Source organism: Phocoena phocoena, chromosome 2, assembly GCF_963924675.1.
Source record: "Phocoena phocoena chromosome 2, mPhoPho1.1, whole genome shotgun sequence".
Lineage (NCBI taxonomy): Eukaryota > Metazoa > Chordata > Mammalia > Artiodactyla > Phocoenidae > Phocoena > Phocoena phocoena.
The window spans coordinates 6,326,098-6,352,675 of NC_089220.1; positions in this window are offsets into that span (position 1 = coordinate 6,326,098).

The following is a 26,578-nucleotide window of genomic DNA, read 5'->3' on the forward strand; positions in this document are numbered from 1 at the left end:
AAATGATCTCATAATTTTGTTCGTTAGAAATAATTAGTATTACTTATATAATGATTTTGACTGTAGATAGCCACTTTGGAAAGTCAAAGTATGGAACTCACTGCTATGAATTGCTTTATCAAGTTGGTCAAAATGTTTTATTTTAGTAGAATGACCCAGGCAAAAAAAAAAAAAGAATGTTCTCTGCATCACATAGCTAGATAGTGGAGCCAAATAGGCATTGGAATTCTTTTGTCTCCAACCTCTTTGTGAATGGATGGGTTGATTTTCATTCTGAGAAGACAGCTTTTGCCTCTGTTTCTGACATGCTACTCCAGACACTTCTCCAGTGGGAGTTTGGGTGGATTATTCTATTTCTCTGCTCCAGTCTGTGAGAAATGTTCCGGTGTAAGCAGAAGCTACTGTGACTCTGAAGTTACACTTTCTCATCCTCCTTCTACCGTCGATAGCAATGACTAATTATCCCTAATTCTGAACTGTGAAGGAAAATTTCTCCTCTTGGCATTGACCGCCAAATAATCCCTTTCCAGGAGCAAGTCAACCAATAACCTGGGAAGACTTCAAAGAGAGAAGCATACAGGCAGACAATTAGGTCTAATCCCCAAACTAGAACCTGAGATTTGCTTGTATCATGTCTGGGTCTGTGCACTGGGTCTGTGCACCTCTACTCAGGTACCTGGTGCCTCAGTATCCCATGCCCAGGCTCTGGGGTATAACTGAAGACTGTCCTGGCACAGGCTCTTGGGTGTAACTGAAGCATTCTATTAGATTATAAAATCTGTTCTGGAATAGAAGGTCAGATTCTTCTATTCCAGAACAGATTTTATAATCTAATAGAATGCTTCAGAATCATCTACAGAGCTTTATCAAAATATATGCTCCTGGCCCATATCCCCAAAACTGTAACATACTAGGTCACTCAGATAGTAATGTAAAGCATTTCCAGTGTAACTTGCCACAAATAGTTTTGTAAGGAAAATAATATGCAGTGTACTATGGTAATCCCAGTTGAAATCAATAACTTCATCTCTGGGGCTGAGAGAACCCCCCACCCAGGCTTTATCCCCATCAGTTGATGGCAGGAACCAACTGCCACGGATACCACATTTACATCAGCATGCTTGACTTTTTGCTGATTTTTTTCTTTGCTGCCAAGAGAATCATTTTAGCCTTCCTCTATGGTTGATTCTCCAAGGCACCAGCCCATTGGCCCTCTATACCCTGGTGTTCTCTGAGATACTTCCGTGAACTATGGCAGCACACCCCTAGATGGATAGCTGCAGTGTCTATTAATATTTCAAAACACATGTAAGTATTCTTGTATTTTCTTAGAGGAGCTTTCCAGAAGACATGAGATGTCAGTTGGACAAACAATGTTTGTATGATTGGGTAGGAAGAGGAGAAGGAGGAGGAAGGACCACACTGATAGAGGAAGGGGTGGAGTTGGGGGATGGTGCTGCAGAGTCCAGGCGTTCAGGATGTGATATTACAGGTTTATAGAGCTGATGTGACATCCACCAGGGAGGTTTCCTGAGTTCCCTGCTGGAAGTTACTCTTCCCTCCTCTGAATACTGACAGCATTTTATCTGCCCTCTCTTATGGTATTCAAGACTTTCTGCTTTATAACTTGGCTCTCTGTGCCCATGGGATGTTTCTACAAGGAGATCATGGATCCTTTTAAGGAAGAAAGGTCATGGCAGTAATGTGACTAAAAACATGCATAGATTTAGAATCATAATGCCTAGGCTTTAAGTTTAGGCTCTGCTACTTACTACCTTTGGAACCTTAGGAAATTTCCTTAAATTCTTTAAGTGTTGATTTTTTATCTATAAAGTGGAGATGCCAACAATATCAGATTTGATGATTGTTAAAACAAAATTGAGATAATGCAAGAAAAGCACTCAGCTCAGCCACATGGTAATCATTCAAAGTTTAGATATTCTTTTTTTTTTTTTAAGAGGAATTGATGTTAGATTCATCTCTTCATCCCATATATAGAAATATTCAATAAACATTTTAGAATGAGTCCCTTCTAGAATTCTTCCTTGGGCATGTTACCATCCTTTATGTGTGGGTGCCCTTTATAGGCAGCTGCCTTCCATGCAGTGACTCAGGGACCTACATGCTTCTTTCCAGTGGCCACACCACCTGTAACTCATGGCTTCAGAAGAAGGGGAGAGCACTGAGAATGAGAGAAACAGAAAGGGGACTTCCACACTTATCCTGTTGACCAGGGCTCAAAGGCAAGACACCACCTAACTACAAAGGAGACGGAGAATGTAGTCTTCATTTGAATCTAAGCTCAGGAAGTAGTAGGGTGTTTTTAGAACCCTGTTTCTATAACACAGTTCCTTAAGACAGTCCACTCATTATTTTTACATGGCAACACTGAGGCCATAAGGGATTAAATAATGTGGCCCAGGGCAGGACATGTGGTTCAGGTGTGTGGGCTTCCCTTGCACACACCAGGCACATGTGTGGGCAGGCCTCAGGGTCACCAAGGCCCCAACGTGATAATCTGACAGGGAGCATTCCTAAATTACTTACCATGATAAGCCAGGCACTGCCCCCACTGCTTTGTGTACTTCGTGTTCACTGAATCCTCACAACAGCAGATGAGGTCTGCTGGGGTCATCCCTACGTTACACATGAGGAAACAGACACTCTGGTAGGTTAAATAATTTTCCCAAGGTTACACAGTCAAGGGAGCAGGGCAGGGATTTGAACTCATAGAGCCCATGTCCCTAACTGCCTGCAGTACCATGCTGCCCTTCTTTTGGCAGCCCTAAATTTAGTCCTGGACAGCACGGTCCACCCTTCCATGTTCCATAAGCCATTTTTTTTCCCACTCAAAGCCTGTGAGGTGGGGTGGGGCCACCTGCTCTGTCTTTAATGACAAGGAAGCTGCAGGCCCCAGAGGTCAATGCTTTGCCCCCAAGTCATTTACAGTCAGTAGGTGGTGGAGCTAGGTGGCTGCCCGAGGCACTGCCCCGCATCCCCAGGCTAAAGCCCTGGTGCTGGGCCTGAGAGTGGCTGGCCCTTCTCCCCACATCTGAACCCCGGCATGGGGCAGGTCACCTGGAAATCCCCGATGGGTGAGGCCTCCCTGGATTTGGAACCAGATAAGGGTTCCAAATCCAGGAACCCTGAAGGAACTGGTGTGCAGGCAGCAGGACCAGGAGGTGATGAGGGCTGGGAGGGGGTCACTGGATGGGGAGAAAGACCACATGGGCAAGAGCCTGGCTTCTGGTATCCCAGAGGTGGTGCTGCTGGCACCAGACTGTGTTCTGCCAGGGCTGGGGGTGAGGGAGTGGGAAGGAACGGTAGACATATGGCTCTTTCCTAGAAGCCAAATTAGTGGTCACGAGGACCGGGTACAGTAAAGCCTCATGTTCTGTCTCTTTTAACTGCACGGGCTTGTTTCAGTAAGCATCAATGCTGGGTATGTGTGGGCTAGCTTATATGACAGTGAAAACCCTTCTACTTAAATATGTCTCTAGAACTGGGGTTTTTAACCCCGGGGTTTATGAATGGGCTTCAGAAAGTCTTTGAAATCCTTTTTAAAAGTTTCTGAATTTGTGAAGCTTTGGGTACATTCATTTGATAACTTTTTCAGATTTTTCCAGGACCAGCAAAGAAAGTGATTGAATGAATGAATACAAACTGCCAAAACCACTGTTCCTGCGTGTCCTTCAAAGCCACTGAGTAAGTGCTGCACGTTTTAGGTTGGTCCAGCTGAGGAACCAGTCTAGGGGGAAAAACTGGGGCTCAGGCATTGATTTCTCCAACAACTGTTTGTAAAGCGATGGCTCTGTGTTGCCAGGGTTTGAGCTGTTTGAGGTGAAGCTCAAGTGGGAGTGATTTTCCCAGGGTCACCCAGCTGGTGAATGATGGAAGCTGGTCGAGGTTTGCAGAGACTCCTGAGCATGTCTTTTCTACGAAGTTAGCTTTAACCACTCTGAGGGTGGAGTTAGAAGCATGTCACACAGGAGTGGGAGAGATAAGCAAAGAAGGACTCAGGTTCAAGTATTTACTCACCCCTCATGAGTCTTAAGACCTGGAACAACCTTAATCACCCAGAACTTGTTATCCTTGTCAAGTGGAGCTGGTAACGTAGGATTTGCAGGGGCTGGTAACGTAGGGTTTGCAGGAATTCAGATTTTGAAAGATAATGTGGTCAGTAGATTGTGACATGGCTCCCAAAGACACCCAGCCCCAGTGTTCACATCCTTGTGAAGTCCCCTCCCCCTGGGTATGGGCTAGACTGAGTTGCTCCCGTGTAACAAGAGAATATGGGAGAGAAGATGGATGTCACTTCCAAGATTATGTTACAAGAGACTCTGACTCTCCTCTTACTGATATTTCTCTCTCTGGTCCTTCTTACAGACTTGCTCTGATGGAAAGGACCATCTGGGGAGAAACCGGCCAAGAGCCAGTGAGTAACTGAAGCCCTTAGTCCAGCATCCCAAGAAGCACTGAATCCTGCTGATAACCACGTGAGCCATTTGTACCCTTTTTTTAGACTCCACATGTAAAACAATATCATATGATATTTGTCTTTCTCTCTCTGACTTACTTCACTCAGTATGACAATCTCTAGGTCCATCCACGTTGCTGTAAATGGCACTATTTCTTTCTTGTTAATGGCTGAGTAACATTCCATTATATATACGTACCACATCTTCTTTACCCATTCCTTTGTTGATGGACATTTCATTTGCTTTAATGTCCTGGCTATTGTAAATAGTGCATCTATAAAACAAAATAGAATTACAGATGCAGAAAACAAACTTATGGTTACCAGGGAGTAAGGAGGGGGAGGGGTAAATTGGGAGATTGGGATTGACATATACACAGTACTATATATAAAATAGATAACTAACAAGGAGCTACTGTATAGCACAGGGAACTCTACTCAATACTCTGTAATAGCCTATATGGGAAAATAATCTAAAAAAGAGTGGATATATGTATATGTATAATCAATACACTTTGCTGTACTCCTGAAACTAACACAACATTGTAAATCAACTATACTGCAATAAATTAATTTTTTTAAGTGCATGTTGTTTGAATCTCTAAGTTTTGGACTACTTTGTTACTCAGCAATGAATGACTAATACAGGGGAGCAAAGGTTAGGAGAAACTCTCAGGTGTAAGACCTTCATCCTCAGAGTGGTTAAGTCTAGCCTAGTGGAAAAACGACATGCTCTGGAGTTCCCATAAATCCTGGCTTGACTCTGGGTCCCATCACTCTGTTTGACCCTAGACAAGTTGCTCAAACTCTCTGAGCTTCAGCTTTTTCATCTATAGAAATAAAGAGTCTATTACTCAGCAGATGATGCTGCTGAGATAATATAGCATATGCAAGGTATTGTACCACCTCCAGTGGGGTTTGAGAGGGGATCCTGTAAGTAAATCATTAACACTTCCACACACAAACCTATGCTTATTTCCATTCTGTAGGATACATGGAAATCATAAATAACATCACATTTATTTAGAGTTTACTGTCATACTTGTGTTAAATTTATGAACAAATAGCTGTGTTTCAGAGCTTTCTGGATTTGGGTATTTCAGATAAACTGTCATGGATTTCTGCCCATCCCCAGGGATGTCGTTGGGTTCAAATGACAAGGTGCTTGGGGAACACACTTAAAAAGCTGCAAAGTTGAGTATTTGAAGCTTTTTAAGTGTGTTCCCCAAGCACCTTGTCATTTGAACCTGACAACATACCTGGGGATGGGCAAACGTCCATGACAGTTTATCTGAAATCCCCAAATCCAGATACTCAACTGTGAAAAGCTGAAAGCCTTCCTGCTATATTCAAGAACAAGACAAGGATGCCCACTCTCACCACTTCTATTCAATGTAGTATTGGAAGTTGTAGCCACAGCAATCAGACAAGAAAAAGAAGAGGTAAAAGGCAAAAGAGTCATACAATCTGAAGAGAGACATGATTATGCCATACTGAGTGAAGTAAGTCAGAGAAAGATGAATATCATATGATATTGTTTATATGTGGAATCTAAAAAATTGGTACAAATGAGCTTATTTACAAAACAGAGTCACAGATTTAGAAAACAAGCTTATGGTTACCAGAGGGGAAAGGGTGGGAGTGATAAATTGGGAGATTGGGATTGGCATATACACCCTATTATATATAAAATAGATAACTAATAAGAACGTACTGTATAGCACAGGGAACTAGTCTCAATACTCTGTAATGACCTGTATGGGAAAAGAATCTAAAAAATATACATTGCTCTCTATCTATGTATGAATAAAGATTCTTTTAAAAATCAAAAAAAAAAAGAAAAAAAAAGCTGCAAAGCCACGTGGTAGCTGGTCTCTGCCATGAAAGATAGTGAATTGTCAGCCTCTGAGTAAACACATGGTCTCAAGCTCAAACTCTTGCCCCCCACCAAGCAGAAGAAACCAGGAATGTGATGACCCGCATGGGCTCCACTGGGCCCACGACACTGCTTGCCAAGCCGCTGCTGAAAGAAACATCTATTCAGTCAACATTTGCTCAGCACCTGTCATGGGACATTATTTTAACCTAAAAGAAGGCACGAATGATTCACCAAAACCAGGATGCAGGCCAAGGCTTGTGTGAGTTTCTCCCTGTTCCAGGGCCTGATTTCCAAGAACGAAATTCAGTCCTGCCAGAATATTATCAGAAGCCAAATGAGGAACTTCCTGTAGACCTCATTGCGTGCGGGGAGGAGGAGTCCACGTGCCACACTTCTTTGTTTCTGCAGGAGCGACTGCCACCTCTACCCACCTATCCAGCCTCTTCATCAAGAAGTCCCTCTAAGGCCAGCTCGATATTGTCAACCCCCCGAATCCAAGCAGTGATGCAAGGGGTTTCTAGCTGTGCTTGGATATTGCAGTTTTTGAAAAAGCTGCGGCCACACACTGATGATGTCTATATGAACAATGGGCCAAAGTATTGGGAGGCAACCTTGGCGGGGTTTGGGAAACTGTCCTACCTCAAGAATTTTATTTCAAGTTTCTCAACTTCAGTGGTCTCCATATTTGAGAGAGAAAAAGGGGGGAATGTTAATACCCTTGGTTTGTTTCTTTTCCCAAGTTTCGGGTTCTTTTCTTTTTTTTTTTTAACCAAAATTAGATCTTGTTGCTATCTTCAATATATTAGTGACCCCAGAATAGCTTGAAAATCTTTTTTTCTACCCTTATGTACCTATAGAGGAAAAGGCTCCACATCTTTTTCAAGTCACCCCCAAAATTCACACACCGAAAGCTGATTTGGCTTTTCAACCCAGAGTGGTGTTTAAGAATTCCGAGGGCTGCTTTTGGCAGTCGCTTAATTGTAATACTATAACATCACTGCAGGCAATTTTCTTTGATTTAATTAGATGAACTGTGGCATTTTTTTTTTCTTTTTGCAAAAAGGCTTTATTATGTAGAAATGAAATATGTATAAATTTAATTTTTAATCTTGTCACTACAGTGTGGGAAGGAGCAAGCTGATTCTTTTAATTTACCCTCTTTGTTTAAGAAAAAAAATTAAATTAATCTTATCACAAGTGTTTATGAGTAATTGATTTGATTTTTGCACTCCAGTCAGAAGTGAGAGAGTTAAGACTGCTTGGTTCATCCTCAATCTAAGACTCAATACGACTGCCTTTCAATATGTAAATACTAATAGTTAGAAAGCCAACTGGCTGTCCCATTCTCAGAAAATGGTGAGCATACTTTGGTGAGGTATGGAATAATCTCTCACTGTCCTTCAGACATAAAGCCCTGTGGCAAAGGAGAAGCAGAAGCATGGGTGCGGGTCCTTGTTGGAGTGTTTAGGACATACTGCTTTGTCTTGGTGAATGGGGAAAACCCTAATCTCCAATGTTTGTACATCGAATAATTATTGTACCTTTCCTGCCCATTGCTCAGAGCTGAGTCTGACATCAACTGCACTTATAGTTGTTATTTCTTTAAACTTGAAGCTGGGCTGGTGCTGTGATTCTCCCACTTTGCTCTGCAAAATGATCTCCTGAAGAATTTCTGCAGAATCTTGATTTCCAGCCCCAGTGACTCAACTCAGCAGGTCTGGGGTGGGGTCCAGGAATTGGCACAAAGCCCAGGAATTTTTCCTGCAGATGATTGGATAATCATGGCAAAAAGGAGGGATGCTTACTTTTCCCTCCAGGTATAACCTGCGTGTATTACTCTTCAGTTTGCAAGAGGCTATTTTCTTATTCCATTTTGCTGGCTATGTAATCATTATATATCATGGTATCATTGCATTATTATTTATAAAATTATGGCATAATTACATTGATAATTATAATTATTATTTTACATGTCATCAATTATATAAATATTTTATAACAAATATATATTTATATTATAAAGTATATATTTGTAACATAAAATACATATAATTACAGTATATATATATATATATATATATATATATATATATATATATATACACCTCTTATAGAGAACGTGGAACACACAGAGTGAGAAAAAACATTTTTGTATGAATTCTATACTTTTTTTAAGTGATAAAATAGCTTTAAGCCTTTGAGAAAATATTCCATTTAGACTTGGGTTTCTCAATCTTGGCAATATGAACGTTTGTGGCTAGATACTTTTTTGGTCATGAGGGGGCTGGTCTGGATATTATAGGATGTTTAGCAGCATCCTTGACCTCCACCCACTAGATGACAGTAGCATCCCTCCCGCCACCACCAGTTCTGGCAACAAAACTGTCTCTAGACATTGCAAAATGCACTGAGAGTTGCCCCTGGTTGAGAATCACTGAATTATACCAAGTCCCAGGATAACCCCCAGGCCCACCAAAATTCAGTCATTTTTGAGACTCAGTTGCTCAGCCTGTAGCTCTCTGTGTTAGGACTTATTACCCCAATATGCAGATGGCTGGTAAGTTCAAAAATGGACTTGGAAAATTAGTCTCTTTCCATAGCAACAGGCATCCTTTAAGATGGGAGAGTAACAGATGCTGCCTGTAGGAACAAAAGTCGTGAATGAGAAACCAAGGGATCCAGAACTTCATTTGGTCTTTACTGAGCCAGGGATGTGGATCAGAGATGAGACTCAGAGATGGGAACTGGTAGAATGTCATGGAAGCATGGAGAATGGTGCTAAGCCCTTTTGTCCACTCAACAGTTTATGGTTTCTTTTGGTAAATATCAGCAGCCTCTGATGATTCCAGGGAGGGGGCTTCTTCTCCTCCCACGCACACTGGGTACCAGGAGCTGTGTCAGTGAAAGTGAGTCTTAGTCTCAGCCTGAATGAACCTACCAAATATTTATCAGCATGAAAGCAAGAAGGACGCATGGACCTGAGGCATGAGGCATGGTGTGTTCTGGTGGCAGCATCAGTTAACTCCAAGATGGTTGGGTGGCAAGTTCCTCTGGGACGTGGGGACCAGGACAAAAAGACCTATAGTCTTAGAGGTCTGCTGCCATGGTCAGCCAGTGTGAGTCTGCAGCCAAGTTCATAGACCTTGTCTGTGTCTGCATACCCGTTCCTGGACAGTCTTTCTAGCAGCCACATTTTTGGACCACCTTCCCTTTCAACCATGACAGCTGATCTGTGACTTCCTATGCTGCCTAGCAAATACTGTAGTGCACATTTAGATAATAATACTTGAACACTCACTGCCTCCGGAGGGAAGAATAAAGTGAACTTTCTCACAAGTGCATTTTACTGTTTACATGGGGGTATTTTCAGTAAATGGAAGATCACCCTATTTCGGGGTTGGGGGGTATTTGAAGAAGATCCTAACTGGTGGTCTCATTTCCAGAAACTGGGGTATTTTAAATCCCTTTACTTTTGCATCAGAGGAGGCCCAGGGATCTCAAATGGTCTGTCCAAAGGGACAAGGCTTGAGAAATGGCAGGCTAGACAGGGTCCCAGGTCTCATTCCAACACTCACTCCCAAGAGCCTTGAATGTCACTTGGAGCCAACAGGATGGCTGGAACCGTCACAGGCATGTAGAGAGCCACTGATTGGCACCCTCCCTTCACTGCCCTCCTCACCCACACATGAAAGCCCCCTTCTCCTCCTCTAAAGCACTCCCCCACATAGGCATCCAAGTTCATTTATCACACTTATAATCTTTTCCCACATGTAGCATTTACCTTTTCAAGACATGGTTGGGTGGTCACACATATGATATATCCCGTTTAATGTATTCTCATTCCCCACCCTCTGGAAAAATGTTATTATGGGATTTTGCTGTATTTAGCTAAATATTGGGTCTATTACAATGCATCATGTTTCCCTGAGAGTCTGATAGGTTGTAGATGCTGAATGGGCATGTTTCACCAAATTGGAAACATGCATTATTTACCGAGTAGTTGAGCAGGTGGATCCTCACGCGTCGGGAGCAGCAGTTGAACGGCACTGGGGTGACAAACCCCTCATGGCTTTGACGAAGCCACATAATCACGATGCTTCTTTCCTTCCTCATTTGGATGCTTAGAAGAAGCCAGTTTTTGTTCAGTTTTTTTTTTTTAACTTTCTCTACTTGTAATTGAATTAAACTGTTTCTTGGTTTTGATTTCAGATTTCCAAGTGCCAATGAAAACATCTTTAAGTGACACATTTTACAAGCGTACATGGGGATTATAGTTAACCATGTCCATTTATAGAAATCTGGTCAAAAAATCTTCTCTCATCCCAACACCCAAAATGCTAGAGAAAAATGGCAGGGACATACAGTCCATGGTTCTTTTTCCTGTTATCTGAGATAATGAGGAGGGACCAGCAGTGATTAGTTTCTGCTTGTCACCAGGGATGTTGCCACTCAGCCAGAAGGCAGTGGTAAGAAGCGGGAGAGTCAAGGGAAGACTCAAGACAGGCGGCCAAAGAGAATGGAGGAACAGAGACCAATGAGCAGGACATGAGGCTTCATTCTGTGTCTGCAGATGACTTACTACGTGACTTTTGCAAGTCAACTCACCTCAGTTTTCCTCAATTCACAAAATGGCTTTGGTTGGACATCCAGACCAGTCCCACCAAGTGGTACTACTGAGTGAGAAAAGCACAGACCACTGGCCCCTGTGATGCCAAAGCTCGGTCTCTGTGCACCGGTGCTGAATCGAATCTTGGAGACAGAGTTTTGGGTGAAGTAGAAAAGTACAGCTTTATTGCTTCTCCAGGCAAAGGAGGACACAGTGGGTTAATGCCCTCAGAACTGTGTGTCCCAAACCTGAGGCGGTGGGGTGGGGAGGGGATTTAGTGAGGTGTTTTATAGCAATTGTTCAAGGGTAGGGTTTCTGATAAGGATCAGGGTGTGTGCAGGGCCTGCGCTCCTTTAATCTGGCCTCATGTGGTCTCCTGAGGAGCCTCTGCAGTTCTCCACAAACTGTGGCCTTCTCTCTGGAATGAAGAATGCTTCATCAAGTAGTTAACATCCTCCATTTGGTGGAGGTTTTAGTTCTGCAGAAGAGCTCAAAGGTATTGCTAGGTGTATCCCTCGAGGAGGAGCCAGGACCCTGCCCCAAGGCTGCACTATTGTTTCTTGACTGCGCCTTGTCTCTGCATCCCCTCCCTTTTCTGATTAGCTACTGTTTGAACCTGCACTTTGGAACCCAGGGAAGATCATGGAGGCTGAAGTCTACTTCCTACACAGAAAGGCATCCATGCCCAGGAGCCTCACTGGGCTCTTGCTCAGGTTCACCTGGACTCTGCCTCTTTTCCTCATGAGGCTTTAACCTTGATCAGACTGTGCTATCTTGACCCAGGTTTCTGCCTTTGTAAGAGAGAAATTGTAATTCCTAGCTCAGTAGCTTGGCACAAGAAGTAAAGGTTGTTTAAACTCAGATGTTAACCCCAAGGCCATGCTGCATGTGTAGTTTGGGAAGATTCTTAAAAGATTGCTCTGCACTGTAAATGAGCTTTAGCTGAATTACTGTAAATTACCATCAACTTTGTGATTCCACTGTCCACTGGCCTCTGAAGGCTCACTGTTATTCAGAAGGTGGGTCCGCCCATCTTATTGTGCATGAGAAGTGTGGCAGCTTGAAAATGCAATGTCTTCACACCATCACAGGGGGATTGACTTGGAAGGTCTAGGGAGCTGCATGTTAAGAGATCTCTTTAAGGTACCATTGGCCTGCAGACAGTCTTCTTAAAACACACTTCTGGAATAAAATGTCCAGATATCTTGCATGGAATCCAAAGACTCCTGTGACCTGGCCTCAAGGTACATAACCCTTCTCGTTTCTCACCCCACAACCAAGAGAGACCCACGTTTCCGTCCTCATGCTACTCTCATCTCAGGACACATTCTTTCTTCCTTGCTCAGTGCTTTTGTACATGCCTGAAAATTGTTTCTCCTCAAACATGCCTGGATTATCCCCTCTTCATTTAAAACCATTATTGAATACAATTGTATCTCCGAAGCTTCCATACCATAAAGTCACCCTTATATTCAGGTTTCTCTCTCACCAGGGCAATTTTTTCTGTTGTGATGTGTAACCACAGCATTGTTACCACCTGTAGGGGTAAAAGGTCTTTTGTTTTTTAATTAACCTGGCTTCAGCACTTGTTAGATTAAACAGTCTTGTTGGCATTGTAATTCAGGCATTTTATGAATAGAAGCAGATTTATTTCTATTTCTTTCTTTTTCTTTTTTTTTTTTTTTTTTGCAGCACGCGGGCCTCTCACTGTTGTGGCCTCTCCCGTTGCGGAGCACAGGCTCCAGACGCGCAGGCTCAGCCGCCATGGCTCACGGGCCCAGCCGCTCCGTGGCATGGGGGATTTTCTAGGACCGGGGCACGAACCTGTGTTCCCTGCGTCAGCAGGCGGATGCTCAACCACTGCGCCACCAGGGAAACCCTAGAAGCAGACTTAGAGGACTAAGCTGTGAACCTAGCTATCACTTCCAATGTGGTTTCCTTGGGAAAAAGGACAAAATGCATTCTGAGTTCCAATTCATCACACCAGGTGAGCCAGAAACACATCTATCCTTTTCCTATGATCTCAGTAATGGACACTCCCTCCTCTCTTCTCACTGCTTCCACATCTCTGGTGGCAGAAAGAAATGGTACTCTGGTCCCCACAGCTATACAAGACACAGCATCAAGGGAGGGGGTAAGGCAGAGACAGAGACAGAGTGACAGAGAGAGATGGAGATAGAAAGAGCAATAGACAGAGCAAGAGGATAACCATAGAGAGGTTAGATTCTCTTTGTCCACTTGGTGTCTCCATTCTTGGGTTGGAAGATTAACCTATTTCTATTAACAACTCCCACAATTTTCTAAAGGGGTGAACCAAAAGCAAAAGTGACCCAGTGAGTGGTGAGAAATGAGTGGAAAAAGCTATTTGAGTATCTGCTATGTCTATGTCTGAGTCAGTGGGCTTGAAATTTTATATAAACATTATATCTAAACCTCAAAATGCCCTCGGAGGTAGGCATTCTTACCCCCATCTTATAGAAGAGGAAAATTGAGACCGTGCCAGATAAAGGAACCTGCTCCAATGCCACCCACCTTTAAGTGGACTTTGATTTTGAGACTTGGTTCTTCCCTTCTCAAGTCCATACACATCACTCTTAGAAAGAAGATGCTCAAGAACAGGTTGAGTAAAGAATGATAGTTTCCAACAATGGGATAATATAATGTCTTTAAGAATAGGTGTAGACATTATTTACCATAAAGGAATGCTGTATGTGATTTATGTTTTTGTTTTCTCGAAATGAAATGGTTTTGATGGAATTAAAAAAAAACAGGTTATAAAACAATATGTTCTCTCTAAAATACATGTGCACATTTACAAGTGTGTGTATCAAAAGCTTCATGGGAATTCCCTGGCAGTGCCCTAGTTAAGACTCCAGACTCTCACTGCTGAGGGCCTGGGTTCAATCCCTGGTCAGGGAACTAAGATCCTGCAAGCCGTGAGGCACAACACCCCCCCGCTCCCCGCCCAAAAAAAAGCTTCGTAATGGTATTATATTGTAATCACACAACCAAAATGTTGGTAGTGTAATTGTGGGTGGTTTCCATCTTTTTCTCTTGGCCAGCATCTTATTTTACAACAAACATGTGTTCTTTGTGAAAACACAATTATTTAGAAAACACTGGCTTCAATACAGTAAGAACAACAAAATAATTCTTCAAGTGAAAACTTCCATCATCAATACAACCAGCAACCCCACCACTAACACCAGTACCAGTGTTACACCACAACCACCATGACCACCCAAACTAACATCACCTCAACCGCCACCACCAGCAGCCATGATAACAACACTCATACTAGTACCACCACCAGCCCTATCACTACCACCACCACCATCTCCATCCCCATCATCAACAAGGATGCTATTGATTTCCTCATGTCCAACAGGCACCAAGCTGGTACCATATCAGCAGAGGCTGACAAAATACCACCAATGCCCTCTAGGGGCTCTGATGAGGTTAGGGAGAATGGTTAACTTCATTAAGAGACAATCTCTTTCATCTCCATATCCCCAGGAATTAGGATGGCTCTTGGCATTAGTAGGTGCTCATTAAATGTTCGATGAAGAAAAAAAACATGGCTAAAACAGCATGTGTTAACCATAAGTGTCGCTGAATTTCAAGCTATGACTTCAGCACTCCAGGCTGTGCAGATAGATGGAGTTAATCTGTGATGATGTGGTGACACCATTTTCTTCTCATTAAAATCTGCATCTGGTGCCTGTGTAGCCTGTATTAAATGCCATTTGTCATGCTATGGTCTTAGAAGGGCCCCTGGACTCTGATCCCTTAAACACACTCTGCCTCCTACACGGTCCATTTGCTATCATGAGACACAGTTAAAACTGGATGGGGCCTTCAAATGAATCTGCTCTGAACCTCTCATTTTATGTCTGGGGAAACCAAGACTGGGCCCCCCACTTTCCTGTGGGGTTTGTAGGTTTTTTCTCCTATGTTTACTGGGGAACAAAAGATCAGAATTTCCACAAGTAAAGGAAGACGAAAACCAACAGTCACCTATTTCTCTGTGAGGCACAGGCTAGAAATGTTACTCACATGGTCTCGTCTATCCTCACCACAACTCAAGGAGGTGGCATGATTTTCTCACAGATGAAGAAAGTAAGATGCAGAGTGGTTCAGTTCTCCATTCAGGTCACAGAACTGCTAAGAAGTTAAACTTAGGTCTCTCTCAATTCTGAACCCATTCTCTTTCCATTTCATTGTTCTTAGTTGTCAAGTTATCTTTCTGAAAGGTAGAGTTGTGATGATGATCTGTTAGTTAAATACCCTAGTGGTTGCCATGAGCTACAGAAGAGAATCCAGACTTTAGGATGGCATTCAAGACCCTTACATCGGCCCCAGAAAATTTTGTCCAGTTCTATTCTCTCCACACCACGCTTAAACATGATTGGGGTGCTGGTCTTCAGCTCAGGGCTCTCTTAGACTCCTGGGCCTGTGCACATACTGCTCCCCTCCCTGCAACTCTAGTCTCTGTTCTGTCCACCCAGGAGCATCCTTACCACCTTTCTGGTCCAACTTCTCTTTGCTATCAAACCTACACATGGGCCTCTGTCCCCTCACTTCCCCGGGCTGATTAACATAACACCATCTTCTCTGCCTAGAATGGTTGATTTGTACTACAGGGCTGAACTTTCCCAGTTGAACCCCAGCTACAGTTTTCTGTGTCTGCTCCTCTATGAGACCATAGCTTCTGAAGGACAGGGTCCGTATGATGCACACCCATTTAATCTTTGAGGCCCCGAACCCATAGCCCAGTTTGCACACAGTCATTGCTTACCAACTGCTTGTTCAATTTCATCTTTCCAGATTTTGTAGCTAACTTTTGGTAAAACAGTAATTAGCATTCACATCTGAAGATCATTTACAGCTGATAAAACTGCTTTTCTTGAAGATTTGATGGAGTAGGTAGGAGAGACTTAACCCAATTTGCAGAAGAGGAAAGAGAGGTACAGAGAAACTTTGCCTTAGTCAAGGTCACATCACTAGAGAAAGGGAACACTCCGGACACTGACTCAGATTTCATATGAAAATTTCAGCTCTCTTTCCAGAAATGCTCAGCTTCTGGAAGAAGTGTCCCCCCCACCCATTTTATTTGAGAGATGACAAATTATATTCACTATTGTCCTAAAGTGGTTTTCATTTCTGATTACTTAATTTGCCCAACGTTTGCTTTAAGTGGTTTTCCACGGCATGCTGTAGATGTTTGTGGTTGACTTTTTGACATTATAACACTTTAGTACAAAGAAAGCTACAGAAAGCAACAATGAAAACATTTACTAAGTATGTTTATAATCAAATATATCCCTCGGTAATTTAATTTGGAGGAAGCAGAGAGCCCGGCATTACAAACAGAGGGCTCGTTAATAATTCATAAGTCCTGAAACGGGGAAAGCTGGAAGGAAGATTTAGACTCGGGCCACAGTTGGCTGCTCTGCTCAGAACCCACCTCCGCCCACTGAGAACTGGGGATTCAGGTGCTGAAAGTCCTCTGATGGCTTGGAGTTGGTGGCTTTTGAATGGTGGTCCTAGGCAGCTCATGTTCTGAGGGGTGGAAGTCAAGGTTCAGGTCAGGCATTGGGTACAGTGAGGGAGATTCAAGGGGCCCGGGTCACTACCCCACCCACAGAGTCACCAGGTCTGAGAGGAGGACCTCTCAGCAATGGGGTCAGTCTAAGCAGTCATCCTGCTGGCATTGTTTATTCAAGGTCTTTGCCTTATCCTTGGCCTTAGCTGTTGACCATCTGGGAGACAACTGATGAGCCCAGAAAAGATGGGAGTAAGTGAAACATCTCCATCTGCCCATCTTAAAACAGCCCAGACACATACCCTGAGCTTTAGAGTGTGGAAGGGCTTTCCCACTCATCCTCTCCTTGGAGTCTCCCCACTACTATGAAACACCAGCACTGCTCCTGTGGATTGCATTCACAACCCAGCGGGAGGCGAAGGCCCAGAGTGGCCATGCCTTGATCAAGTCCCAGCTTAAATCTGGTGTGGAAACAAGATGACAACCCATGACCCCTGCCTGTGCATGTCTCCCATGTCCACAGAACAGAGGAGGTATGAATTGTGTCACATGTGTACACTTTCCTGATGATTTCATGATCTAAAAGATGGGACCAAGAGGTTTGGTTAATTTCTTTGGAACTTAGTCATCTAAGGAATTCTAATGAGTTTAGGGGAAAGAAATGACAAAAGACAAGTACAGGTCGTTTATAGAAAAGGAAATACACATGGCTTTTAAGCCTATGAAAATATGCAAACTTTACTGAAGATAAGAGAAATGCAAATTACAACTATTGTGAGATATTAGTTTTCATCTATCAGATTGGCAAAGATCAAAGAGTCTAATAAAACAAAGTGTAGGCTGAGGAGAGGCAGCTCTGTGTAGTATTTCACTAGTGTTGGGAGTGACAACCACCGCTACCCCACTAGAGGGAGGCCAGGCAGTGAGTGCTGTGAGAATAAACATCCACAGACACTTTATGGCAAGTGTGTATGAAGAAAAATATATAAAGATAATAGCTGAAATAGTTTCTGTAGAATCAAAATATAAGTGCCCTAAATATTAATAGGAAGTTGCTTAAGCATTTTTTGTTACATGCAGACATAAACACCGATGAACACACAGTGGAAGCCTAGTTCCTAAAAAGAATGAAGAAATGAAGTTTAGCTCTTCATATGTTTAGTTCTTCATCTATTCTCTCTGTATGTACACATATGTATCATATATATTTCATACCTTCAGACATAAATATTGATATATGTGTATATGTGTGTATACATACATATCACACAGACACACACACACCACACTGATATGGATATCATAATATATTCTCATTTGTATGAAAATAATTAAAAACCTCATGTGCATGGGTGTGTGTACATACACACACACACAAGACTGGTTTCCATATATCTTCTTTGTAGTATTGACTATAAAATGCAATTTATTTAAAAACATAATGGAAGCCTGAATTGAAATCTCCACGTAAAAGAATTTTGGGGGAACAAAATTCAGGTCCCTTATTACGGTACTGTAGCTATTTGAAGATAATAAAGTTGACGTTAATATCCTTTATGTTTTTCTTTACATGCCCTGTTGTTTCATGCTGTCTGCATCTCTATCACTCCTCCCTGAGGAGTCTCCCCTGCACATCCTCTGTGAAGCTCAGCGTTCAGAATTAAATAAAAAATGCCAAGTGTGCTCTAACTGGCACAGGCTAGAGCAAAGCTGTCACCTCCCTTTCCTGAGACATGACCACTGCTAATATAGTCTAAGAACATGAAGCATTGTTAAGTGGACTTATCCCCATGTGAATGAAGTTCTAGTGTGAACTAAGATCTCAATTTTCCTAACTCTGTGCCTAAGTCTTATTTACCATCTTATCTCAATATCTCCCCAGGACCCAACAGTGGAGTCTTCCTTGACATTCTTCCCTTTTAACCATTTTCCACCCCCATTCTCTGGCTCCTCCCCAGTTCTACTTCAACCACAGCCCCTTAGTCACCTCTTCCCCACTTAGAAAGCAGATGTTTCCTGGCTGAGCCTTGACTGGGATACATATATATTTTTCCACTGTGTCACCAATGGTACCATCAGGGCTCCTTTTCCAATAAGATGCTGATTGGTCAAAAATGGCTTCCAGTAACTCAGCCTTTGTTTTGTAAAAACATTATTGCAACATTGTATAACACTTTAGAAATGTTTCAAATTTAGGCTGGCTGGTGATTTAGCAGACTAGGGGGCTAGCATATGGAGTCTGCTATGCTCAAGAGGCTGTGGTTTTATTTCTGGCACCACCAGGCAAGTCAGGATTAGCAACAAGGGGGACCTTCTCAGATCTGAGCGGCCCAGGCAATCAGGTGTGGTTACTTTTCTTGGACCAGGAGCCCAAGTCTTATGGGCATATGGGGGAGAAAAAATTTGGATATCCAAAGGCAATCAGTTTCTAATAATCTCGGTATATACATGATTCATTTGTTCCTTCAAATTTAGCCATCTACATTGTGCCAGGGACAGAGCTGTTTAAGATACAGAAGACCTAGGTCCTGCCTTCAAAGAATCCATATTCTAATTAAAGATACAGGAAAGGTAATACAAATTACAGACCAGCTTGAGAATTGCAAGGTGCAGAGATTTTGTGGGCACCTGCAAGTGAGACATTGACAAGATGGTAGTTGATTTGAGTTTAGGATCTTCTCCCACATTTATGTGTCTATATTCAGTTACTATTTATTAAGAATCCTAGAAAGTAGAAGAGCGAGGGACATTTCAGACGAAAGGAATGACATGCAGCATTCCTGGATGTAATACAGAAAAGGTCATATGTTGGAAGTCACGAGTATCTATCACCCCAGCTTCTCTGGGTGTGATCACAGGCCATTGGTTCGCCTGCAGAACCCCTGGCTTTTAGCCTTCTGGGGGAACGTTCTCTCGCTCCCGTGTGGGCACCCACGCAAAGCTGGAGTCTTGTACAACATCATCCCAGCACTGTCCACTGTGTTCCTGAGCCCGTCGGTGATAAAGTGTTCATGATAATGACTGATTTGCAGCTCAAAGGCAGGAGGAGGTCCAGCCAGCTCTGGCTTTGCTCATTATCAGCCGTGAGAGCTTACACCATTCACTAAACCCTGGGAACCTCAGTTTCCTCATTTGTCGAATGTGCGTGAACCGCTCATACCTGCCCGATGGGTATGATGGTGTCAGGATCAAGGTACACATCACATTGTGTGAAATGGGCTCAGTGGTCTACAAAGCACTTCGCAAATGGCAGTTATCACATAATTTCCATTGCTAGCAACAGTAATTATTTGAAACTCACACTGAGGCCACTGGTTTCATATTTTGACAGATCTGAGGGTCAGGGACTAATTCTTTAACTCAAGTCCTGTTATCTGTCGCCCTACAATTTCCCATCCACCTTACTAGGACTTCCTCTCAGGACACATGGAATAAGTGTAACCATTCTTCCCTGTGGCAGCCATCCCTGGGTCTGAGGGCTGCTGTCCTGCACCCACATTCTCTGTTCTTCCTTCCCAGTCTGTCCTTGGGAACTTTGAGAGCAGATGTGGATACATTGAAGAGTGATGCAGTTTTTGTTCAGGGCCTCCCTGAGGGAAAGTGCTTGTCTCATTCCATCGATCTCTTTGGGAATTCCCCTTCGCTCCTGTAAAATAAGACGTCGGAAAGGAAGACAGTGTGCTTTCTACGCCCTATCCCACCCATTATCAGCCTGCACATTGTGGAATTTTCTGGATTGTTCTCTGAATTTCTCCACAGCTGGAGTGGAATCCCCTAGGAGGGAATCTGGGGCCACGCAGAAAGAGGGTGAGGGAGGGTCAATGAGTAGGAACACGGGTAGAGGGAGGGGCTGTGGTCCCTTGTAAGCTTGAGGATATGAATCAGAGCATGGCGGCTCATCTATCATCTGGAGATCCAGGGGAGGCTGATGACAGCATTAGGACAAGGTAGGAGCTTCCAGGAAGACAGCTGAAGTGCAGTCCCAGGGTTTCTGAACCAGGAGACCTGAATGCACACAGCATCACCCTCCTGGTGGTGAGTGAGTGTCTCCCTGATCACTTGAGACCCCCTTCTTCTTCTCCAAGAGGCATTTGCGATGACCAATGTTTTATCTGCTTATTTATATTGGTCTTGATTCTCACATGTTGATATCTAGAGGGAATGAAAAGGGCACAGAAAAAAGGAGAAAGGTGGGAGGGATGTCTTACTTCCCCCCCGGCCCTTCATTTTTAGAACAACAACAAAGAACAGCAATGGCAAAAATGCCATCAGCCCTGTAAGGAGTCACGGCAGGTGGATGGAAAATCTGACCAGGGTGGGGCGGGGAGGATGTTGTCAAGCTCCGTGACCTTAAGTGTCTACCCCCTCCAATTTCTCTGGCTACCCCGTGGGCTCCACAGGAGATGAACAGGTGGAGGTTTCCAAAGGGGTTTATAGAAAAAATAGCATCCAGGCAAGGGAGCGTTTTGCTTGGACCCTATAAGGAAGACAGTGCCGGGGTTAGGTGCTCTGAGCTGGGAAAGGAGACACCAGCCACCCAAGGGGATCATGATTGGGGGTGGGGGTGGACGGGCAGTGAAAGACTTAGCTCAAGCAAAGATGTTGTGGAAGTACCAAGGCTGAAACCTAGGAAATCAAAATCATACATTGAGTTGGGTTGGGGTGCTGACACCCCTCAAGCTCCTTACACAGCTGCTTTGTAAGGCACCCCAAGCTTATATTGACTTGTTCTCAAGCTACTGTTTCTACAAGAATACATGCCTTGTTAGAAAAGGACCCAGGTCCATTTTCTACTGTTTCCTTGCACTGCATACAAATTCCATAAATGGACCTTGAAGCCTTGGAGGCAGGAATAAAGTGCCATGTTAGGAGCAAGACGGAAGCAGGGGGAGGAAACAGACTCAGAGTGGGACAAAAAGAGAGCAAGGGATGGGGGCTGTGACTGCCTGTGGACACCAGTCTGGGCCACTTGGGCAGGGCTTGCCCAACTCCCTGTGACTCCGGAACAGGCTCTGAGCAGTCAGCCAGCTGCACCTTGCACAGCCTTGACAGGCAGACTGGGTGTGTGATCTGCTGCAGGGCTGGCGACTGCAATGTCACCCTACAAGGGTCTTCTCTCATTAGGAGGGAGATGGTTGGGTCTGGAGGGAAGTGGGCCTTCATTAAGGAAGCGGCGCTGCTGGGGCCATGTGTTTACTGGAAGATGAGCAAAGTGACACCCTTAGAACAGAGTGGAAAATACAGAGGAGAGAAGGGCCGGCTCAGAGTTGGGGGGAGAACAGCGGCTCCAGCCAATCATGCCTCTATTCGGATGCCATTAGTGGGTTTGGCAGGCGAGCTCACCATCTACTTCAGAGGACCATGGCACAGATTAAGGGAGGCTGGATGCTAATTTGCACATATGGAAATGCTTTTTCTCGCCGTCGAGGCTCTGTTGTGGACAGATGGAATTAGCGAGAACTTCGAAGTCGTGAAGGCAAACACATCAAAAAAAAAAAAAAAAAAGCAAGCCTCTCTTTTCTTTCCCACTTTTTCTCTTTCTGTCCACCTCCCTTTTTTTTTTTTCCTTTTTTCTTTCCATGATTCCCCTGTCCTTCTGTTTCTTTTTCCTTACTGTTGTGTGAATGTTTAGACTGCACAAGAGTAAATAAAATTGACCCAGAATGGCTCCTGGCATTAATAATGCATTGATCATATTTCAATTACAAATCATGCTTTAACAGAGAAGAGCTCCCAAATTAGTTGTGAGATTCGAGGAGCCCAAAAAGCCCTGATGAATGAAGGCCAGTCTTCAGAGCACTGTGGCCTCCCTCCTGGCGTTGACCTGGGGAGGCTGAGACCGTGTGTTCCTGCAACCCCTCTCCTGCCTGTGTCCTCAGTCCTCATGTCCCAGTTGGCTTGTTGGCTCCAGTGGGGGGATTACTGTCCCCAAAGAGAAGACTCTTCAGATGCACCAGCCTTGCTTCAGGGCTGAAACAATAAATCTGATGGGATTACCTTTTATTATTGGTTTTCTTTCTTCCTTGTACTCTGTTCCTTCGACTGGGAAGGTCTGTAATATTTTATTTATTTGGCACCCTAACCAGGTTTAGCATCCTTTCAGAACTTGACATGTAGAGGTGCTACCTAGCTGAGATGCCGACCTGGGCAACTGTCCCTCCTCAGGGCTTGGCAAACTCTTCCATAAAGGGCCAGATAGTAAATCTTGTCAGCTTTCAAGACCAGAGGTGTCTCTTGCACGTAGGAAAGCAACCATAGAGAATATATAAGCAAATGGGAGTGGCTGGGTTCCAATAGAGCATTGCTTACACAGACAGTTTGATGTCCAGATTTGGCCCAAGGGCTGTAATTTGCCACCCCTGGTCCAGGAAAATCTTGAATTGTAGAAGTCATGCAGTTCGGTCTACCCTTCTCAGACTCTGCTTTCTACCTTATCCAAGGGCTACATGAATATATGTCTTGAATATAAGAAGAATGTTCTGATCCTGCTTTGTCCCAGTTAACTTCAGAGTCCTCACCTCCAGGCTCTTCTCTTCCTTACCTAGTCATCCACATCGAACTGACCTTCTCTCCCATATTTAATTCCCCAGGGGACCCTCCCAGGATTATAGCTTTTGGGTTGAGGATATTCCCCCAGGTCAACAGTATTAAAAGAAGACACAGGATCACTATGGACATTCACATTCATGTCCATTTAACATTGTCCCAGCCACTGGATCATCAAGCCATGCTCCATGAGGGCAGGGACCTTGCTTGTCTGTTAAAATATACTGGTATTTTTATATATGCATACTCAAAATTGTATACTCATATAGTTATGTATATAGAGAGAAAAATACACAGATTCACAGGCATTGCAATAAAAGATTGAATAAATGCATGGATGGACAGAAGATGGATGGATGAATGAACTATGAAAAGGCAAGCCTTAGAAATGATCTAATTATCTAAATCTCTAAACTATTTAAATTCACTATTTTTCCTAATTTTTTATAACCCATGTTCTCTTTGTTTAATATGAATTTAATAAGAATTTCATACCTTCTCACATTTTAATTTGAGGAAGAATTTACTTTACAAAACAGAAGTGCTCTGAGAATTATAACACGGAATACAGGCATAAAACAGTGTTGTTTTTCTCCACCTTGCTCATCTTGATTGCTATTTGAAAATGTCCAATATATGTAATATTGTCACCCCCAAAAATTGCCATTATTATGATTAGTATAATTTAGAATTCATAAAAATTAAAAATGATTATGAAAATAAAAGGTAATAAAATATTGAATTTGTTGTTATACATCTGTTCTTGCACAAATTCTGATCAGAGGCACATTCTCGCTGCCAGGTTAAGATTCATCCTTTATTTACTGCTGACATTATAACTTTGGTTCAAAACACTACACTTGTAAAACAGTAAAAAAAAAAAAAATCCTCTAGTGATTTTTGAATAGGAAGCTGAAATTTAAATTACCATGTGCTCTGAATGCTTCTTCAAACTAAATTCAGTTCTATTGGGCCTTTCCAGGTATTGGAGAAGATTCCTTTTGTAGTCATCCCAAACTGGGCAAGAGTTGGTTTCAGATACATAGTGACAGTTTGAACGGCCTAACTTCTATTTAATTAGAAAAATAGACTCGGGAAGGTTTTTCTCACTCATTACTCTAGGATTCCTGGTATAGCAGGAAAAAGTGTTCCATGAAATTTTAAAAATGGTGCAGAAATGGAGTTCAGTATTAGCCACCTGCCCTGGAGAACATGAATGGTTGAAAAGCAAGAAAAGAATGAAAAGAAGAGCTACAAAAGAAGGGAACAATTGCCAAGTTTCACTAATGGGTTGTGGAAAGTACAGACAGAGAAGAAACAGAATCCAGTTCAGTTTGCCTCTAACAGACTGTGGAATTTGGGGGCACATCTCTGACCATAAGAAAATCATCTCCAAGAGGAAGAGAAAGAGACAGAGCACCAGCAGTCAGACAGCCCCCCTGGCTCAAATTTTGGTCTGAAATTCAAGGTCATGCCTCTGCTTCCATACCTGGTCTCAATACCATCGTATGCTGCTAGCCTACCAGCCAAGGACACTGATGGAACTTCCCATCCCTGCCACCCCTCTCCATAGCTTTGCTCTATGTATGTAGCACAGTTGGTGGTCAATACAATCTCCCCTTGTTACTTCCACCCACACCATGGGCAGAAACCAGCTTTAATTTACAGACACCAGAACCTGAATATTATGAGCACTAAGGGAAGCACACTTTATGAGGGAGGCTTATCCTCTGTGTCTAAAGTTGTGCTTTGACTATATAGTATATGTTTTTTGAATGGTATAGATTCTGGCACATCAAAGCCAGGAAAAGGATGACAAATATACAAGGTGCCTTAACTGTTTGCTATCTTCATATTTTCATGACGTTTTCAGATTTTAAAGTAAATACCTGGCCATTATGAAATAAATATATATACTTGGACTCCAGAACAATAAAGAGATGACAATACAAATCACCCATAATCTCCTAACAAAGAAAAAATATTATTTGACTTTTAGAATTTTTCATGTGTGCTTGTGTTTATTTACATTATGGCCATTATGTTGATAATACATTTTTTTCGTTTGCTTTTTTCACTCAACTCTGTGTTGTAAATATTTTTGCAAGTGTTCAAATTATTCTGAAATACAACTTTTTATGACCGGCTGTCCATTGTGATTATATAAGAATTTATTTACCATTCCCCCTCTCATTGAGTTTTTAGGTTCTCATTTTGTGGTTGTTCGTTTTATAAAAACACCCCAATGTCTATCTTTCTGACTGCTCTAATCTACATTCCTTCTTACTGGGGGCTCTTTCTCTGTGCAATCTTATTTTCTTAGGCCTGCTTGGGACTTTCCTCTTCAGCAAAGCTTTCTTGGTTCTTCAAAATATAACAAATGGTTTTTTTTTGTTTGTTTGTTTGTTTGTTTGTTTTTTTTTATGCGTTACGCGGGCCTCTCACTGTTGTGGCCTCTCCCGTTGCGGAGGACAGGCTCCGGACGCGCAGGCTCAGCGGCCATGGCCCACGGGCCCAGCCGCTCCGCGGCACGCGGGATCCTCCCAGACCGGGGCACGAACCCGTGTCCCCTGCATCGGCAGGCAGACTCCCAACCACTGCGCCACCAGGGAAGCCCCTAACAAATGGTTTTTTACATTTCTGAATTTGATACCTAAATAGATGTCTATTAGTTCAAATGTAGAATGTTTTGTTAGACATGCTTTACTGTCTACCCTAGCTGAGCCAGATTGTATATAGGTAAACACAGACAATTTGCTTTCCCTTTCTGCTCTCAGAATCTCTAGGTAATTACCTACCTCTCAGACTTGATGTGAGGATGAAGTGGGCTAGCAGATATAAAGTACTTAGAATAGGAACTGGCACACAGAAAGTTCTCATCAATCTTAGTTTTACTATGGCATTAATTTAGCTACAAAGTAGTTTTCCCCAATAATGAGCACTCTTGAATAAAAACGTACACATACCTACACAAACACATGCACGCACACGTATGCATATAGACTCAGTACCTAGCACAGTGCCTGATTTGTGGAGCTCAGGAATTATTAGTTGAATGGAAAAGCTCCAGATTAATTTTATTAACATTAACATCATAAGGCCTTTTGCTCAATGGATATGCTAATAAAAGTGTTACTTATAATGAGATTTTGCATCTACTATAGAGTATTTATTTATAGCTCTCAGAGTCACATATATTTTAGGATTGTATAAATAAAACCTTTTTTTATCTAGAAGACTCTCATATCACTTAAAAAAAGGACTTTAGAGACATTCTAATAACTGCCGTATGTTCAATGAGAGAGACTCTTTTCATCATACAAAAACGAAGTTAGTTAATTGAATGGTTACGATGGCTGCAGAAGGGGTTTATAAAAGTCACAATTAAGAGGAACCCACTGTAAGAAAAGGCGAAATGTATTTTCTTTAGGTTCCCATAAGCTGCATTTTCAATGCACAGATTTAAGAAAATTCCCTTTCCAAATCCTCTTTTGTCCCACATGAAAGGGATGATGACTTTTACTC